The sequence below is a fragment of the Mustela putorius genome, unplaced genomic scaffold (genome assembly GCF_011764305.1).
Source record: "Mustela putorius furo isolate JIRA1106 unplaced genomic scaffold, ASM1176430v1.1 tig00003962_pilon_pilon_pilon, whole genome shotgun sequence".
Taxonomy (NCBI): domain Eukaryota; kingdom Metazoa; phylum Chordata; class Mammalia; order Carnivora; family Mustelidae; genus Mustela; species Mustela putorius.
The window spans coordinates 23269201-23289842 of record NW_025422106.1 but is presented as its reverse complement, the minus strand read 5'-3'; the positions used below and the strand labels follow the sequence as shown (position 1 = coordinate 23289842).

General features: G+C 48.9%; 1 protein-coding gene across 4 annotated transcripts in view; it reads right to left on the bottom strand.

Annotated features, from left to right (window-relative positions):
• RPH3AL (rabphilin 3A like (without C2 domains)) overlaps positions 1-20642 on the bottom strand; it is a 141454-nt gene that overhangs the window by 109736 nt on the left and 11076 nt on the right. The window contains exon 2 of one of the 4 annotated variants that reach the window (XR_006603796.1): positions 19749-19915. The gene's annotated coding sequence lies outside the window, so the exon portion shown is untranslated. Of the gene's footprint in view, positions 1-4033; positions 4208-19748; positions 19916-20642 lie in introns of those variants that run through there. The other 3 variants (XR_001178558.2, XR_001178556.2, XM_004746892.3) reach the window with 3 other exon arrangements.

Sequence of the window (20642 nt, the reverse complement as noted above, 5' to 3'; positions counted from 1 at the left end):
AATAAAATCTTTAAAACAAAATGAAAAATAATAATTATGTATCAATACCAGCTCATCAATTGTAACAACTGTACTACCGCATCAATGCAAGAAGTTAGTAAGAGGGGGGAACTGGGGGCAGGAAGGGGATATGTGTGAACCCTCCCTATGTTTCACACAATTTTTTCCTGTAAACTTAAAACCATTAAAATCAAATGCTAATAGAACAATTTTTTACTTTTCTTCTACAGAGGGAAAAAAAAACATGACACCCCGGTCTTCATCTGTGGGAAATCTGCTACTAGGATTAAAATTAAGTTGGTAGACCACGTCAGACCCTTCAAAATGTTTTTGTGTCAGTTACGGATCTGCTATCATCCCCGATCACAAACAAGGAAAGAAAGCACGTACTGTTCGTGCCTTTATTCCGCGAATGTCTTCTGTGTCCCCACCACATGGGGACACAGCCCTATCGCAGACGGCTGCCAGGCTGACAGACGCTAGCTCCCAATGCTTTTCCTTCCCCGCCTGTATCACAATTTGAACGAGTGCATTTCTTTGTTTGTTAATCTCTGTAAGATCCTGGGGTGGGGGTGGCTCCGTTTTGTTCGCTGCAAATCCCCAGGGCAGCCGCCCCTGAGCAGGAGGAATCCCGAGTGAACCAGACAAGGACTCCACCAACGCGGGGGCCACACCAAGAACGGCAGAGGCAAGAGCAGGGCTGCTGGGGTCCTCTGCGGCAGCCCCGGAGGGCCTCGGACAGAAGAGTCCGGTGGAGAGACAGAAAGGAAAAAGCAGGGACTTGGCAGGCATGAGGCCGGCATTCCAGGAAGACAATCTTCCTGGTAGGACTGCCAGAAAGGAAGAGACCTCTGTGAATTTCAGAGCTGGAAAGTCACTCAGGAGATTGTTACTTAAGATCACAGGCCTTAAGGACACACAACTCTTGGGTACCAAGTCAGAGCAGGTGAGATCCCAGGACCTCCTAGGAGCCCAGGAAAAGGGCAAAGTGCACCTTGATTCTTGGGCCTTCACCTAAGTGAAGCTAATGACAGAGGAGAGTGAACATAGACCCCCAAACCCCCGAACCCCCTGCAATCCCCTGCCATCCAAGGTCAGGGAGTGTGGCCAGAAACAGCCAGCTCAAGGATGAACTACCTCTGATGTCAAATCCCCATGCTAGGCCATATATACTCATTATTTTTAAATTAAAATAATTTTTAAAAATTTTTAATTAAAATTAATTTAAAATGAAAACAATCACCTCTGCTGTATCATAACTCCCAGAATCCCCATTATAGCGCTGCTGGATTTCACAGATGTGCCCAGGACGCTGTGGGGGGCTGTACCCCACGCAGACAGTGACTGGCTTCTTCCAAGTTACAGACCCTGTCCAAAGTTTCACCAGCAAGTATACAGAAGCGGGCTCTGCAGCGAACAGCCTGTGTCATTTGGGACCAGCTCAGTTTCCCCACACTCTTTTCCCTCTTTCACACAAAGAAGCAGCTATCCAGGGGCGCCTGGGTGGCTCAGTGGGTTAAAACCTCTGCCTTCGGCTCAAGTCATGATTCCAGGGTTCTGGGATCAAGTCCTACATCCGGCTCTCTGCTCAGCGGGGAGACCGCTACCCCCTCTCTCTGCCTGCCTCTCTGCCTACTTGTGATCTCTCTCTCTGTGGAATAAATAAATAAAATCTTTAAAAAAAAAAAAAAAGAAGAAGAAGAAGAAGGCAGTCATCCTTTCTCAACAGGTTTTGTCCCAGATGAACTCTGTTTAACTCAAAGTTCCAAACACGGTGCCTGGAACATAGTAGGTCCTCAAGGGGGAAAAGAAAAAAACCCTTGCTTTTTAAACCAAGCTGGTCTCTGAACACCTGGTGAGCTTCTCTGCACTAGAAGGAAGAAATGGGAGAGTTAAATAAGACAACTGGCCCAGATGACCGCAGGCTGAACGAAACCCTTGCCCAGGGCTATCGGCCACGCTGCCTGGGCCAAGCTGGAGGCCAGGAAAATGCTTGCTTCCTTCTCCTGCAGGAACTCAGTGCTCTGGCCTGGAGAGGAGTTTCCTTCAGCTGTCCCCACCCATTTCCTCCCGAACATTCCATGCTCAGCCAGGACATACCAAGAAGAGGCCACTGGGACCAACTGGGAGGGGTGGCCTGAACCCCTCTTCCAGGCCTCTCTGTGCACACGACCTGCACTTTCGCCTGGCTCCCACTGCCTCCCCACACAGAGACCAAGCATTGGTTTGTCTACCCTAGACCTGCCTCTCTCTAGATTCTCCAGGCTGCTGGCCAGAAACAGCAGGAGACAGGCTGGGGAGCTGGGCTGCTTGCCCTTAGCCATGGCCCTAGTTTGGCCTCTTATACTCTCTTTACTTAGGTCCCTGACTGGTCAGCCTACTTCTAGTTCTGGTACGTACTACAGGTGAGTCTCTTCAAGGGCAGTCATGAACCACTCCCCTCCTCAAGCACCTTCAATGTCTCCTACTGCCCCCTGAATGAAGTTCGGAGACCACACCCAGATTGACAGCTCTCTCCGGCATAACCCAAACCCACCCTCCAGTCCCCACAGGGCTTATAATGAAATGAATTCTACCAAGATCTGAACACACATTTCAGGACCTGGGAGTACAGATTTGCCCTAGCTGGATCTTATTCCTCCACCACCCTCCCCCCACGCTTCCTGACTCTCCCGAAAGCCCTTTCCCTTCCTGGTCTCTGAAGTCCTCTAGCACACTGTCCCCAAACCTCGGGCATCTAGTGCCACTTGCTATCCCCAGGCAGCCCCCGCACTAGTCTTTACTTAATATTTTCCTTAACATCCACTCATTCTTTCGCTTCTACTTCTTTTCAAGGGAAACTTTGTATCTCCACCTTAACTAGGAAACCATGTCAGGGTGCCTAGTCTGACTCTTGATTTTGGCTCAGGTCATGATCTCAGGGTCATGACATGGAGCCCTGCGCTGAGTGTGGAGTCGGCTTTGATTCTCTCTCTCCTTCCCCCTCTGACCTTCCCCCTAACTCGTGCACATGTGCACTCTCTCTCTCTAAAATAAATAAATCTTGGGCGCCTGGGTGACTCAGTGGGTTAAGCCTCTGCCTTTGGCCCAGGTCATGATCTCAGGGTCCTGGGATCGAGTCCCACATTCAGCTCTCTGCTCAGCAGGGAGCCTGCTTCCCCCACCCCTCTACCTGCCTCTCTGCCTACTTGTGATCTCTCTCTCTGTCAAATAAAGAAAATCTTAAAAAAAATAAATAAATAAATCTTTAAACAAAGAAAGAAAACCATATCATTTGCCATGAACAGATGGCAACTGAAGAAAACAAAGTTATATTCTAATAGACATGAAAATAAATACATAATTCATTAAGTGTTTCAAATGCTCATCTATATAATGTACTTAATAATTACTATGTACTTACAATCACACCCCAAGAAATGCTGTCTTGGCGATTTATTTTTGCCTCTCATGGCCCTTGGTTTTTCCGGCCCTGTCGCACAGTTATCTGGGGACCTGTTCTAGGCCTGTCCTGGTTGACTCCAAATGTGAGCACGTTGTGGGCAAAGAGCCTACCGCCTCTTTCCTGGTGCCTATGGACAGCATCATGTGTAATAAAGATATTTTATCAAACCAAATGTTTCAATTAGCTCAAGTCGTATTAATGGGTCCCATTTTCTGCCTCGCCTTGGGCTCACTACTGCTCAACTCTCTACTGAAACACACATCCTCTCTGCCCACCAAATCAATTCCTGTCCGCCGGGTTTCTTGGACGATGGTATAGACAGTGACGGTCACAGCAGCACCACCTGCGGCAGTTGGGGGAGACCCCTGCTTTCTCTTCCTCCAGAGCAGCAGGACCTGGGCAACCCAACCCGGAGAAGCAAGTCTCCCATTAACCATTAACCCACACTCTCCAGCCCAGACACACACACCCAGCCCTGGGACTTAGCAGAGTTCTGGGAAAACCCCTGTATGAGCTGAGCCTCTGGTTCCAGGAAATACAAAAGTCCTCTACCTAGCCCCTCAGAGCCAGAGACCCCAAAACACCTACCAGGAGCCGGAGAGGCTTCGCAGGGGGCGCCTGGCCCTGGTGGCACCCCAGCGGGAGGCGACTCTCCCTCCCACCATGTGTTGTCAGGGGTGACCCCAGAGGAAGATCTGAATCACTCAGACTTAAGTCAATAAGTGGCAGCCGCAGGGAGGCCCCAGCTGGAGCCAAACCAAGGCCTGGATTCTTCCCAGTGGACTGAAGCTGGGACAAAGGCAGCCCACAGCCGGTCTGCTGGTGACCAGTCTCCCTGACAACAAAGTCTTTTCTGTGAACAGACTAGGGACACTTCCTATTAGAGGGAGACCTCCTTTGGGAATGGTTATAATCTTTTTGTCTTTTTTGTATTATTTTTGTAGTCTGTTTACTTTTATGAATTTCAAGGATTTTTTGTTGTTGTTGTTAGAAAGGGTACCTTTCACGGAAAGGTAGCCAAAATATGCATTCTAGGGGCACCTGCGTGGCTCAGTCAGTGAAGCATCTGGCTTCAGCTCAGGTCATGATCCCAGGGTCCTGGAATCGAGCCCCGCATCGGGCTCCCTGCAGGGAGCCTGTGTCTCCCTCTCTCTCTCCTGCTCCCCCTGCTTGTGCTCTATCTCTCTGTCAAATAAATAAAATCTTAAAAAAAAAAATAAATAAAAAACCTCGTTCTAGATAGTGTCATGCATGAGACATCTCATAAGTATGGGTGTATTTCCCCAAGAAAAAGGTAAACTAAGGAACAGATAACTTGACCAATGCCATAAATGGAACAGCCTCCCAAATATAGCTTGAGGAAGACAAGGATACGGAGTGAGCCCCTGTGTAGCCAGGGGCCGTTACATGCTGACACCTGCCTACAGTGGGAAGATGACAAGGATCTCCTTTTTGACCTTTTCATAGTGCAAACAAGTTAACAACAGGAAAAAAGGTTGTCTTGATAAGAAAAAAACACCATGTCTGGCAACCTATCCCTCATGGAGAACAAAAGCAGATGCCACTGAAAGGGATGGTTGGAGAGCATCATGAAGAGGTTCTCAAACTGGGTTCCAAGGAGCCCTGGGGTGTCACACCACCTCTTCAGGGCTGCTGATGGAGAATGGAAGGAATACAGAGAGTGTGTTCCAACCCAACCCAGAGCAACACAGCACTCCTCTGCTCCCTATATTGGACTTTCAGGGAAGGTTTTATTTCAAGGAAAGCTCCCATAGCTAACAATGTTGGGGAAAGCTAGTATGTGACACTGGTGGCATCACGCAGGAGGACGGGACACAGCTGTCTCTGAGTTTGTGGGAATTGGCGGCCACATCCCCAGGTACACTGGGAACCAGCTAGTCCTTCATCCTGAAGGTGGGCAGAGGCTGGCCCAGGCATACATTTCGTCTGTCCAGCATTCCCGTCTTTGCGCATGAGTCTTCCTCCAGGCCAAGGAAAATCATGCCCACAAGTCCTTGGGGGAGGGGTCCGCACAGACACTATATGGCCCCACATTCCCTCCTCAGGGTGAACGTGACTGGGCCCAACCAGATAGAATATCCCCACCCCTTGAGCACAGTGACTGGCACAGGACTGGGCGGGCCTGTGGGTCCTTCCCCAGGGTTCTCTCAAGAGTTACTGAGAAACACACTCTTTCCCAGTGAGAGTAAGCTGTGAGGACAATGTTGGCTTGGGATGACCAGTGGCTATCTTGCCACCACAGCCTAAGGATGAAAACAAGCTGAGCTGAGAGATGGAGGTAAATAACCCAGATGGCATCGTCAGTCGCTGGATCCAGCCATGCCTGAACCACCACCCTGATTCCAAGTTGCCGGGTCCACAGAGTCTCCTTTATGTTCAAGCTGGTTTAAGTCAGGTCTTTGTCAGCTGTAATCAAGAGTCCTGAGTAAAGCACCTCTCCAGGAATGAGAAGGAGCGGAAACGTATACACAAATTTGAGTGAGCTTGACATGAATTAACGTGTTAACATGTTAACAGAAATGTCCTAGAAAGGAGCTTCCTGCTCCAGAGATCACCGGCCCCTGTGGAGGGCTGTGCCAGCAGCAATCTAGCCTGGAGATGCCAGGGCAGTGGCTGCTTCCCCTCAAAATGCCCAGGCTTCATTCCCAGGCCTACTTGGGCCCTTTGCAGCAGCCGCATGCCCAGAGGAAGCCCCCCACCCCACTGTGGGCTTCTTCCCTGGCCCCTGGATGGTGTGGCAGCCTCCCCATTTGTCCCCACAACTGGTCTGCCCCCTCGGGATCCACCCAAGCCACTACGGGAGGTTCACCCACTCTGCATGCCCCAGGGCTATGTGAGGCTGTCCCAGATCTTCCCAGACTCTGGCTTACCTGCCAGGCCCAACAGCCCCAGATTTGCCAGGGCAACCAGACTAGTGCAGCTAGAACAAACGGCAAGGAAGTAAGTCTTGCGTGCTGACTCGAGAACCTTCCACACTAACATGTGGGGCGTGTGTGCCCCCTCTGGCCTCTCTCAATCCAGCATCATCCTGCAATGTGGGAATCCCAAGCAAAAAGGCCCCCGTCACTGCTTTGTCCCCACCCTCTTTAGTCAAAACCTCACCGAACAGGCTTGAGCATGAAAGTAGGAACCCAACTGTTTCATGAATCCATAGGTAAGATGTGCAAGAAGGAGGCTGAAAGGGACAAAGTGAGTGACTCGTATATGAAAGAGGGTAAGGTGATACTTAATATAAATAGGAAATAAAAGTTCTTTATGTAAGTGACTGAAAAACACCTTAAAAAGCAGAAGAGGGGGAAATCAGTAAAATAAATCTGTTCCTGGAAAATAAAGGCATTAAAAAAAAGCCGTGTGCAAGAGAACACCCAGGGGTGCCTGGGTGGCTCCGTGGGTTAAGCCTCTGTTTTCGGCTCAGATCATGATCTCAGGGTCCTGGGATGGAGCCCTGCATCAGGCTCTCTGCTCGGTGGGAAGCCTGCTTCTCCCTCTCTCTCTGCCTGCCTCTCTGCCTAGTTGTGATCTCTGCCTCTGTCAAATAAATAAATAAATACATTTTTTAAAAATGCTACAAATAGGGGCGCCTGGGTGGCTCAGTGGTTAAGCCGCTGCCTTCGGCTCAGGTCATGATCTCAGGGTCCTGGGATCGAGTCCCGCATCGGGCTCTCTGCTCAGCGGGGAGCCTGCTTCCTCCTCTCTCTCTCTCTGCCTGCCTCTCTGCCTACTTGTGATTTCTCTCTGTCAAATAAATAAATAAAATCTTTAAAAAAAAAAAAAAAAAAAATGCTACAAATATGATCAGTACATATTCCATTTTAAAACTGGAAATGTGGGGTGAGGAGGCCAGGTGGCTCAGTCATTAGGCATCTGCCTTTGGCTCAGGTCATGATCCCGGGGTCCTGGGACTGAGTCCCGAGTTGGGCTCCCTGCTCAGCGGGGAGTCTGCTTCTCTGTTTCTCTGTTTCTCTCTACCACCCCCCGCCCCTGGCTCATGCTCTCTCTCACGCACTCTTTCTCGCAAATGAAAAAATTTTTTTTTAAATCTTTAAAAGCAATAGATAAGATAAAATTGGATGTGTGGGCAGAAGCGTTATGCAGTGAACCAGAGGCACAAAGCGCCTCCAGAGAGTGGGGCCAGGCCAGCAGGGGCGGCAGGCATGACCAGGGCTACGCTGGGGTCTGGAGAGCCAGAGCCTGCCTGGGGGGGTTCCCCAAGGATTGACAGGCACAGCAGAAGCAGGATGTAAAGACTGAGGAGCAAAGGCTCCCTCCACTATTCCTGCATCCACTTGGGTTTGATCTTTCCTGCCCTCCTCCCCTCTGCCCCTGCCTGCCTGAGGTCCCTCCCCCACCCCATCCCTGCTCCACCCACAAACCTGCTGCCCTCCCCTCTGCTGCCCAGTCGCCTTTGGGCATTGCTCCAGCAGCTAGCTCCCCACCCCCGCCACTGCCCTTACAGCACCCCAAAGTAATCCTGGCCCTTCCCTCCTCCAGCACTGCCTCTGTGCCTCAGCTCCCTGCCCCCAGGGCCTTGGATGACCCTTCCCTCCACCTCATCCTTGTAGCCTCAGCCAGTGGGGCTACACCCAGAAGCCTTCCTTGATCTCCTTGCCCCCTCGGACACTGTCCCCACCCCCCTCAGGGCTGGGCATTGGCTCCCTTATGCCGGTTCACCCGGAAAAGCCTGCACCTGCTTCACCTTTGTGCTTTCACTCATTCACGCCACAGTTATGCACCAGGCACCTATGATGTATCAAGCCTATGCTGGCATAGGAGGGGCGTGAGCAAGACACACCCCGTCCCTGGCTTGGAGCTCGTGTCTTGGAGGGCAACAGAGCCACCAAACAAATCAGTGCAAATAAATGCATCGGTACCAGCTGTGATGGGGGCTGAGAGAAAAGTGCACGGTTCCTGAGCTCCAAAGTAGAGGAAGTCGAGGAGGGCATCTCGGAGGTGGTGACGGGCCCCAGAAGGGAGAGGACGGTGGGCCAGGCACACTTTGCTAAACACCTGGGGAACGAGTGAGTGGCTAGAGTGAGTCAGGAACTGCTGGTGTGTCCGTGTCCTTGCAAATGCATTTATCCCCTCTTCTCACCCGGACAGGTCACTGGTACCCAGAGGGCTTTCGCAGCAAACAGATATGCGGTGCACACAGGACAGGCCCACCTCTGTCACATCTCGGCAGCACTCAGCAAGAGCACGTGGCTCTCCGCTCATGGCTCTCTTGTGGCTCCCAACACCGCCAACACGCCCGGTGCGGGCACAGCCCTGGTAATGGCTGCCCAGAGCACATGCTAGAAGGATGGCAAGGTTCTGTCTGGCCTCTGCAGGCAAGGGCCACCACCGGTCAGTGACATCTGCCCACGGGAGCAGGAGTACGCCACCATGTCCCATATTTTCTGTACCATTTGCGGTCCCATAGAGGACCACACAGGCAAGAAATTTCCTGTAGATCTAATGGCCTGGAGTAGCCCCCCGTGACTGGTATCCTATTCCTTATGGACCACATGGACCGTGCGAATAATACTGTTTTCCTGCTTTGACCACTCACAAGTTCAGAGCTAACTTTGTGGTTCAGAGGCAGCCGACTGTGCACAGCTCTCTGGCTTGAGTGTGTATTCTCTCTCCCTGGTTCTGACCTTCTGGTTAATCTACATTTTTCCTGATCTTGCTTTTGCAGGTTTCTATTTAATTACATACACACAGACACAAACATATGTACCTAAGTATACAGAACACACCCTCTTCTAGATCTGACACATATAACCCCTATTTTATGTTTCTGTTGCAAAGACACATTTCTACATGTTGTCTATATTCCAGATCTAGAGAGAAAGCTACATTCCCGTGGGCATCTGGATTCCTTCATGGAGCCAGATGGAGGCCTACAGGGAGAGATGGGCAGAAGACGAGGAAAACAATGAAGAACAAAAGCATTCAGATCACCCCCACGCCCTGCTGTGAACAGAGTCTGGGATTAGAGAGGAGAGGCTGGGCCTTTAGTCCCAGCTCGGGCCAGCAGTGAGGGAAGTACAGGAGAAAAACGACTCTCACCACTGCGCCCCTCGCCGGGCAACATGAGGTTTTACCAACTACTGAATGCATATAAAACAATCTGTCCTACTTACTTTGTTCAATTGTAACAGAGACTAAATGGAGAGGTTCCTGACTGCTAATCAGCGCTAAGCCCCCAGCTTATGCCACCGGCATCATTATCAGCACTGGAAAGAATATTCTGGGCAACCAGCACCCAGCCATGAGCAAGAAAACGCCACACTGCACGGCTTCCTACAAATGCTGGAGGCATTTAACAAGAGTTGAGCCTTTGGAGCCGACATCTGTATGCAGAGTCCTTCCTTGTCCTTCCCTTCCCTCCACCCCAGTGTCTGAGAACCGCGCCTCACTGAAGGACTTCAAGTCCCTGCTTCGCACAGCCAGAGAAAAAGCACCGTGCAGATCAATCACACTCCTTGGGGCTGGAACTGGCAGCTGCCACCTCCCCCTGGTGCCAAGGACCAGGGCTCCAGGCCCCATGCACCACCTGCAGGCCAGGTAAAGAGCATGAGCGGAGGCTGGAAACCATGGGGCAGTGTGAGGTCACCGGCAGCCGACACCCACGCACACCTCCCACCAGACGTCACATGCACTTCCTCTGGCCTCTGCAATCAGAGGCCCATTTACTCCACAACCACCAGGGTTTGGAGGTACCCGAATTCAGTGCCACGGAGTTTCAAGTAACAGGTGAAAACGAGACAGTGACAATTACCGGGGAATGGTTAGGTCTTTCTTTACTGTGGGAACGGACAGAATTCACAAAGGTGGTAAGACGAATTCTAAATTCTGGAACGTTCCCAGCCCAGCCAGAGGCTGAAAGTAAAGGCCAAAAAGCGTAGGGGAGATGGACAATCAAGAATGAATCTACAGGGGCACCTGGGTGGCTCAGTGGGTTGAGCCTCTGCCTTCGGCTTAGGTCGTGATCTCAGGGTCCTGGGATCGAGCCCCGCATCGGTCTCTCTGCTCAGCGGGGACCCTGCTTCCCCCTCTCTCTGCCTGCCTCTCTGCCTACTTGTGATCTTTCTCTCTGTCAAATAAATAAAAAAAAAAAAAAAAAAAAAAAAAAAAAGAATGAATCTGCAAACCAGGTCAAGTGACAGAAGAAGGTCTCGTGTAGATTATCCCTGGGGGCAGACCAGTCCTAGGCAGCGAGTTACTCCAAGTGTGTGTGTCTGGTTTGGGGATGCACTCTGCCGTAAAAGAACCTGGCCTTTATCTGATGACCCTTCCCCTCCTCCACCTTACCACTGCTGCCCAACTGTCTTCTGGGGTGGGGGAGCTGTAGAAGCCCAGCATTTACACTGTGACCAGCCTCCTCAGGCCCAACGGACCCTCTGGGGGGTGCGTCCCGAGCAAGCAGGGATGTTGAAATCCTTCCCCTTGAAAATCTGGGAAATGAGCTGAGTCTCAACTGCTTTCTGGAAGAGTAAGCTGTAAACCCAGGAGCTGGTGGAGGGCCCACTTTCCCCATGTGGGTACCCAGGAAAGAAAACGATCGTGTGCGGTGGGAAACAAGAGGCCACATGAGGCTGAAGCAAACACTAGTCAGAGAGAGGGCTGCTGTGTTTCCCTTGGGTCCATGGGCGTGATTCAGCCCTTCCAGCGGCCTGAGCTTCCATGAGATACTCCAGTGACCTGGCAAGAAATTCCCATTTTTGTTCAATGGCTACTGCTTGCAACCACCTAGCCCTTGTTAGCCGGATGAATATGAGGTCCGTTCCTGACCACACGTTAAGCCAGGAGATCTCAGCCAGTCTCTGGACTGATGAAGAACACCCAGGGGGGTTCCAATCGTGGCCGGGGAGGTCTGGCTCCATCTAGCGGGGGGAACCTTGAACAATAACCTCCCTGAAATACAGAAGCCTCCCCAAAACCACCGATGACACTCTCCAATCCGTTCTCCTCCAAGGTCACAGAGAGCTCTTCAAAATGCAACCCAAAATGGAACTCTCTAGGTCCAGCCTCCAGGAGCCTCCTACTGCTCTGAAAATAAAACCCAAATCCTCCCTGCTAGCTCACCCCTCCCAGCACTCACTCCCCATTTTCCCTCCCCTCAGCAACCTCCCAACAACCACTTGTTTTCCACCCTTGTTTTCTCTATGAATTTGCATATTCTGGACTTTTCATATAAATGGTAACAGGTGGCCTTTTCTACTCTTTCGTTTATCTGTGCTCCAATCTTTATTATTTCTTTCCTTCTGCTCACTTTGGATTTCGTTTCTTCTTCTTCCAGTTTCTGAAGGTGGAAGATTATTAATTTGAGGTCTTTCTCCTTTATTAATACAGGTACTTTTGGTTTTTTTTTATTTATGTATTTGACAGACAGAGATTACAAGTAGGCAGAGAGGCAGGCAGAGAGAGAGAGGAGGAAGCAGGCTCCCTGCTGAGCGGAGAGCCCGATGCAGCACTCAATCCCAGGACCCTGAGATCATGACCTGAGCTAAAGGCAGAGGCTTTAACCCACTGAGCCACCCAGGCACCCCAATACAGGCACTTTTAACATAAATTTCCTCCTAAGCACGGCTTCAGCTGCATCCCAGAACTTTGGACATGTCGTATTTTCATTTTCTTATATCTCGAAGTATTTTTGAATCTCTCTCATGACTTCTTGGACCCATTGGCTAGATAGCCATGCTTACTTTCCATCTGTTTGTGAACTTCCCAAATTCCCTTTTGTTACTGATTTCTAATTTCATTCCACTGTATGCAGAGAACATACTTTGAAGGATTTTGATCCTTTGAAATTTAAGGAAGCTTATTTCAGGATACAGTTATCTCCTGGAGCAAACTCTATGAGCCCTTGAGAAGAACGTGGACTCTGCTTCTGTTGGGAGGTGTGCTGTGTAGACATCTGTCAGTCTTAGCTGGTTGATAGGGTTGTTCAAGCCCTGTGTTCCCTTGCGGGTCTGGTCTGCCCCAGTCCATCTACTACTTTGGAACCTTGAAGGCTCCAACTATGACTGTTGAATTGTCTGCTTCTCCCCTCATCTCTGCTAGTCTTCGCTTTGAGTATTTCAGGGGTCCCTTGTTAGGTGCATATATAATTGACATGTTTTCCAGATCAGTTAACAGTAACGTACGTACATTACAAAATGTCTTGTTTGTCTCTCGTCACTATTTCTGTCTTAAACATTTTTTCTGCTATCAGCGTGGCCATCTCAGCTCGCTCATAGTTACTGCTAATGTAGTATATCTTCTTCTACTCCCTTACTTTCCACTGACATGTATCTTTAAATCTAAAGTGTGTTTCTCGTAGACAGTATAGAGTTGGGTTTATCCATCCTGTTAATCCCTGTCTTTTATTGGACTTTTTAGTCCATTTGCACTTAATGCAATTATGGATAAGATTTATGCCATTTTGCTATTTGTTTTCTCTATGTCATGTCTTTTTATTCCTACATTCTTCCATGACTGCCTTCTTTTATGTTAAATAGGGATTTTCCAGCATACCATTTTAGTTCTCTTTTACCACATATTTTTAAATTATTTTCTTAGTGGTAGTCCTGGAGATAACAATTAACATTTTAACTTAAAATGATCTAGCTCTGATTAACAGCAAATCAATTTCAACAACATACGAAGACTCCACTATGATAGAGCTCTGTCTCCTCCCCCTTCCTTTGTGCTGTTATTGCTATGCAAACTACATCTCTTAAAGTTATCACCCTGTCAACACAGTTTTATAACTATTGCTTTATGCAGATAAAAGAAAGGAATTCAAAAAAAATACATCTATAGCTTTAAAGGTGCTCCTGATATCTTCATGTGGATTTGAGTTCCTGTCTGGTGTCCTTCATTTCAGCCTGAAGGACTCTCATTAGTATTTCTTGTAGGGCATGGCTGACAGCAACAAATTCAGTTTTGATTTGTCTGAGATGTCTTAATTTCTCTTTCACTTCTGAAGGATAGATTTGATTCTGGATGTAGAATTCTTAGTTGACGGTCTTTTTTGTGTTAGCGCTTTGTCACCCCACTGCCTCCTGGTTTTCATGGTCTCTGATGAGAAGTCAGCCGTAAGTCTTATCAGGGATCCTTTGCCAGATTAAGTCTTGCCCTTCATTTCTGAGCTCAACTATCTCCTCCTCCCTGGACTAGGTCAGGCCCTTTTGCACATGCCCCCCAGCACTCTTTACTTCTCTTTTGTAAGGATGATTACAACTGTAATTAAACAATTAACAACAGAAGTAGCTCTTGAGTACATTCACGCACGTGTGTGTGTGTGTGTGTGTGTGTGTCTCACTAGAAGTTCCATAAGGCAAGAACCAGGACTGTTTTGTTCACTGCTCTATCCCCAGAGGCAGCACAGTGACAGCACACTGTAGTCTTTCAAAAAAATATTTAGAGTGAATGAATGAAAGTCATCCCAAGGTAGACTGAGTTACTGGGGTCAATTCTTTACTTCCAGTCATTGAATAAGATAGCCACACTCTGCCATGGCCTTGTGGTGGGCAGTGTACTTCCCTGTCCCTTGGCTTGGGACTGAACACATGGCCTGGGACTGGCTGATGGGATGTTGGCGGATATGATGTGAGAGAAGGCTTGAAATGTGCTTGTGCCCCTGAGCTCGCTCTCTTGTACTCCTGCCTGTCACCATGACACAAACATACCTTGATGGTCACTGGTCCAAATGATCAGACACATGGAACACACCTAAACCCAACTCCCAGCGTGAAGTCAACAAATCCCACTGAGCGCAGCCTAGGTCAGCCAGACGCCACCCAAACCAAAGACCCATGATGAGGAATAACCACTTACTGACATATGCTGGTGGGTTTTGGGTGGTTTGTTATGCGGCAATATTGTGGCGAGAGATGACTGAGACATATGTCTTGGCAAGTTTTGAGGAACACAAGGAAGTCCTGGGGAAGGTCTTCCATCTGGTCCTTCATATGGCCCACGACTGGGTCCAAACTGATTCTATGGTAGACCCACCTCCCTCCTCCAGACTTACAGAATAAACACTCTAGAATTCTACAGTCCCACATCTGGGATAATGATCCCGAGTGGCAGCCTTCTGGCTGCTGGAGAAGCCCAAAGTGGATTAGGTACCTGCACAGTACCAGGCACACAGTGGAGGTTAATGGGAGCTCATCTTTGTCCTCCTCCAACCACCCTCTCACCAACACCCAACACGGCCTGAGAGTGCGTCTTCACAGCCAGAAAAATCTGGGTTTCTCTGCAGTGGATTTGGGGTGGGCGTTCCCAGTGACTGACCCTTCTTGGGGCCTCCACTGATTCCCCCAAACTCAGGTAAAGAGGAGTGGGCAGGGACATGGGCAGGCAGAGCCTACGCCTTACATTGTTACCCTGATTCAAGGTATAATCTAAGGTTATACTCATCCATTCAAAATGTATAACTGTCTCTTTCAAGGAGGGCTTGAGGCAGCTTGGGGACTAAACACAATAACAAATATACTTAGGGATCAAAGAGAACAGAGGCCAGGCAGAGAGCAGAAAGAGGAGATGCCACCAGAAATCTGAAGATTAAACTGAGAGACACATCGAACTCACTGAGCTCACAGCTCCACAGAAAGGGAGCAGGTACGTGGGTTCCAGAATTTGATATAGCACTGATGTCTGAGTATGAGCCCCACCAGCAGGCGGATCCAAGGCCCAGAGGACACCCCACAGGCCAAACCAAGAACTCGTTACTAGCAATAAGAATCACACTCACCCACATACCAAGCATCGTTCTAAATGCTTTGTCCAAGACTTCTCATTTCATCCTCACGACAGCAACACAGGGACTCATTGTTTCCATTTTATAGATGAGGCAACTGAGGTCGAGAGGCGAAGCAACTTTTCAAGGTCACAGAGGGAGGAGTGCTAGAGGCAGGATGAAACCTCTAAGTCTGAACCCAGAGCCCCTTGCCCCTTACCCAGGAAGCAATCCAGCTTCTGCGCTGCTCATGCTAGGTCCCCACCGCATCCTACAGACGCGGGGCACTTCTGGCTCTGGGCCAGCTACAGGCCACCCTCCTCTCTGCTGAAGCCTCACTCCCTCAGCTTCCGAAGCTCCACCAACCTGCTGGCCTCGCCTAAGTGTCAGAACCCTACAACTGCCCATGAGCCTCCTGCGGATAACCCGCCCCCCGCCAGCCTCTGGGGCACTTTACCTTCCCACCCCCACTAACCCTGCCACCCCAGCACACAGCCCTCCTCGCCGCCCAGCCCTCCTCCGAGCGCAGCGGCTCCCAAGCTATCTCAACGTGCTGGCCATCCCACATGCCTGCCCTACCTAGACTCCAACACTAACGCCCTAGGAGCCCATGTTCTTCATCAGTCCGCAGAGCTCAGCCCTCAGAGTGATGTCAGGGAGGCTGCTCCAGGGCAGGGACCTGTGGCGGCAAACCCTCAAACCCTAAGTAGCTCCTCAACCCATGCTCCAGACAGGCCTGCGCGAAGTGAGGTCCGTCCCTAACTGAATTCTGGCAGCTCCCTTGGCTTGTCCTCTCCTCGAGGACCCCAGAGAGGGACCCAGGCATCAAGTTTCAATTCTGTGAAGGCGACTGACATGCCACACAAGGCCTGCTTGGTCCCAAGGTCCCTCCCCTGCCAAGTTATCCCCCATCACCCTGTCGAGGGTAATGCAGTTCACCATGGGACCCAAATCCAAAGACAGGTTTACAGGCAGTCTGAGGCCATCCCAGCCCATGACCCATTTTGTGCAGGATGAGAGGAGGCTCCTTTTATCCGAGGTGCTTCTCTCTCCACTGTTGGAAAATTATTACAGTACACTGGTAACATGAAAACAAGAGACTTAATGTCCATTTGTTGGAAAATCACTGTCATCAACTACATAAGTCGAAGCCGTCTTCTGTATGGTACCCTCATAGGACGCTCAGCTTGCAAAAATGACTTTGGCAAACCTACCACAGCAATGTCTACCTGCAGCTCAGGCCAAGCAAGATGCTCCAAGCAGCTGAATGACAGGCCTGGCAGCACCCCTCAGAGGGAGAGGGGGAGGCTACGTGGGGAAGAACCAGGGCCTGTTTCTGCTGAGCTCAAGTCTTAAGCGTAAGGTCCTAACAAGCCCAGACAGTGGGAGAAAGCTCTTCACGTCTAGACCCCAAAGCTGAGGCTTCCACAAATGAGGAGAGCGCCTCGAAAATTAGAACTGGCGCGAAGAGACGGCTGCAGGAACCGGCCGTCCAGAAGGGCCCTCGGATGGAAACGGTAAATGCGGGCCGCTCAGGCAGCTGCCCCGAGACACAGCCTGGACTGGGTTTTATCATTTGAGGTTAGAAAGGACTTCACATTTGTCTCTGACCTTTTTTTGGCAAACGTCACCCATGGACCCTGCCCCTTGATCAAACACTTTCCCAGACCCTGACATTAAGGAGGACAAGCACTGTGACAACTCAGACACCAGTCGGAATTGGGTCGTCTCCTATCACTAATCGGTGTGATTCAATGACATTAAAAGAGCAACCAGAAATGACTTCATTTCCTTTTTTACTTTCAATGAGGCCCCACTTAGAATAGAACGATTTGGATGTTGAGCTTTCTTAGGCAAACAGTCCCTGAGGGATGGTGTGGAAGAACCCCGACTCTGGGTCTACCTTCTGATCAGAGCCCCGAGCTCCCCCTCCTCTGGCCCCCCAAGCGCTCCACTTGGAGGAGCAAGAGAAATGAACCTGGTTTCCAAAAATGAAGTTCAGAAAATCATACACACTCCTACATTTTATCTTCTAAATTAAGCCAGCGTTCTCCATTAACTTCCCACCGGGGACCGAGAGAAAACTGTTCCAAAACTCCAAACTAAATTTAAAGTTAGAGGGGAAAGAAAACAAAACAAAACAAAACAAAGATTTGCCAAGCCCAAACGTTTGAAGTAGCTTTGCCACCAACTTTTTAATTAGACGTAAAGTGACTACTTGTCCGAGAGCTCACCTTGTTAGCCCAGAAGTCCAAGGGTTCAAATGGGGTCATAGAAAAATATAGGTATTGGTTAAAAGCAGATTCCACTGCTAAGAGAGTTCTAGCAAGATGAGGGGTGCAATCCGCTAAAATATGGGGGCTAGCAGTTTGGCTGCAAGCAACAGAAGCCAGGACGGCTGACGTGAGCACAGAGGAATTCACCAGAGGGATACCTCCTAGCTCAAAACCAATGGCAAGGCTGAAGGTGCTGATGTGGGAAAAAAAAAAAAAAAAAAAAAGGAACTCTAGTAGCGGCAAGAAGCCGGGCTGCAAAGTCTCTTCAGCAACACTGCAAAGGCAGTGACTCCACTAGTTTGTTTCCTTGATTGCTTGACTCAGCACAAGTGTCAGATCCCAGAATGGCAGCCCCGCTGACCCGCCCAGTGTGGGCCCAGATCCCACCCCTTGACCTGGGTGATGGCTACATGACAGTATACACTTTCAAAAATGACTCAAGCAGTATACTTAGGATGTGAGTAGCTTTCGAAACAGATCTTATACTATTTAAAAAAAAAAAAAAGTTAGGCCTAACCTATGACCCAGCAATTCTACTACACCCTACGGAGGTAAAAACATGTAAAAGAAATAATAATACATAAGGCACCTGAAAACATATGTCAACAAGGAACTCAGGGTTGCTCTGTTTACAACAGCCAAAAACTCAAAGCAGCCCAGGGGTCTATCCATAGGCTAGTGGGTAAGTAAATGGTACATATCCATACAATGGAGCATGACAGCAATCAAAAGGAAGCTCACACCAATGACAAGTATCAAGACTTTATGTCAGGGGCGCCTGGGTGGCTCAGTGGGTTAAAGCCTCTGCCTTCGGCTCAGGTCATGATCCCAGGGTCCTGGGATTGAGCCCCGCATCAGGCTCTCTGCTCAGCAGGGAGCCTGCTTCCTCCTCTCTCTCTCTGCTTGCCTCTCTGCCTACCAGTGATCTCTGTCTGTCAAATAAATAAATAAAATCTTTAAAAAAAAAAAGACATTATGTCAAGTGAGAGAGGAAGAAGCCTTTGACAAGGGGCGCCTGTGTGGCTCAGTTGTTGAGCATCTGACTTCGGCTCAGGTCATGATCCCAGGGTCCTGGGATCGAGCCCCACATCGGGCTCCCTGCTCGGTGGGAAGCCTGCTCCCTCTGTCTCCCACTCCCCCTACTGTGTTCCCTGTGCTCCTTGTGTCCCCTGCTTGTTTTGCTGTGTCTCTCTCTGTGCCAAAGAAATAAAATCTTTAAAACAAAAAGAAGCCTCTGACACAAGAGTACATACTGTATGATTCCATTCATAAGTTCTAGCACAGGCAAAATTGGTCCATGGTGGAAACAAATCCAAACAGTGGTTGATTCTGAGGGAGTCCTCCTCCCTCGCTTTCAAAAGAGATACAAAAATTAAAGATAAATAAAAAATAAAATATATCAAAAAAAAAAAAAGAAAAGATAGGGGATGCCTGGGTGGCTCAGTGGGTTAAGCCTCTGCCCTCAGCTCAGGTCATGATCCCAGGGTCCTGGTATTGAGCCCCACATCAGGCTCTCTGCTCAGTGGGGAGCCTGCTTCTCCCCCTGCTTGTGCTCTTCTTTCTCTCTGACAAATAAATAAGTAAATAAAATCTTCAAAAAGAAAAAGAAAAGATGCGATTAAGATAGTGAAAAAGCTAGCCATAAGCTGGGAGAAGTGTTTATTACACATAATAAACAAAGAATTAGTACCAGAATGTGAATGTGGGAGGATCACTTATGAATCCAATATTTTTTTTTTGAATCAGTAATAATCTAATAGGGTACCACCTGGAGGAGGGGGAGGGAAGAGACAAAAAGTCAAATAGGAAAGAAATAGATAAAGAAAAGTACAGGTGCATAAATAAGGAAGCACAAATCACTCATAAATATATTCAGTGTTAGCCATAATTATCAAAATGCCAATTTTTAAAAAGATTCTTTTATTATTGCTTTTTTTTTTTTTTTTTTTTAAGAGAGAGAGACAGAAAGCATGAGTGCAGGGAGTGGTTAGGGGCAGAGGGGGAGGGGGAGAGAATCTCAAGCAGACTCCAGGGCCAGGATGGAGCTCAACTGGGGGCTCAATCTCAGGATCCTGAGATCATGACCTAAGCTGAAATCAAGAGTCAGATACTTAACCAACTGAGCCACCCAGGCACCCCAAGATTTTATTTTATTTTTAAAAATAATCTCTATACCCAATGTGGGGCTCGAACTCACAACCCCAAGATCAAAAGTCACATGCTCCACCAACCGAGCCAGCCAGGCGCCCCTTCAAACGCCAGTTTAAACGACAGTAAGATATCAGCTCCTACTCACCAGACCGACGAAAACGAAGAAAGTGGATGATATCAAGGATTGGTGAAGACACCAAGCAACCAATGCTCTGGTCCAGGGCTTCGGGGAGCACACGTGGCTTCGAAAGGACAGGAGGTGAAGGAGCACACGAGCCTACGGCCTTGTAATTCTACTCCCAAGTAAACATCCTAGAGAAATTTTCACATGGAGAGGATGTTGGTGATAGTAGAGAAAAGCAGAAACAACCCAAATGCCCATCAACAAGTGGCAGGGAGAAACAGACTGGGTACTAGCCACATGCAACAACAGGTGAATGTCAACAACACATACACACACGTATCAGTTTAAACAGGGATCCGGCCTGAGTCCACTGCCAATACCTCAAAGCATACAAAAATCCGACAATATATCGCTGAAGGATATAAACCTGTATGGTAAAGCTATGAAGGACAGAAGGTTAATAATTATAACAAAATCCAGGTTAGTGCGTCTCCTGGGGGTGGGAAAGAGGGAGAGCCATTTAAGGAGAGGTAGAAAAGCAGTTCTAAAGGGCTAGCAGTGCTCTATTTCTTAAGCTAGGTAGGCAGACATCGGTTTCATTATTCTCCTTTAAACTGTACATGTATGTTTTATATGTTCTTATATACATACATTTCACAATAATTTTTTAAGTCAGTAACTTCTTATATTCCAACATATCCAATTGAAAATAAATGTTTAAGGGGCACCTGGTGGCTCAGTGGGTTAAAGCCTCTGCCTTCATCTCCGGTCATGATCCCAGGGTCCTGGGATTGAGCCCCACATCAGGCTCTCTGCTCAGCAGGAAGCCTGCTCCCCCCCCCAATCTCTCTGCCTGCCTCTCTGCCTACTTGTGATCTCTGTCTGTCAAATAAATAAATAAAATCTTAAGAGAAA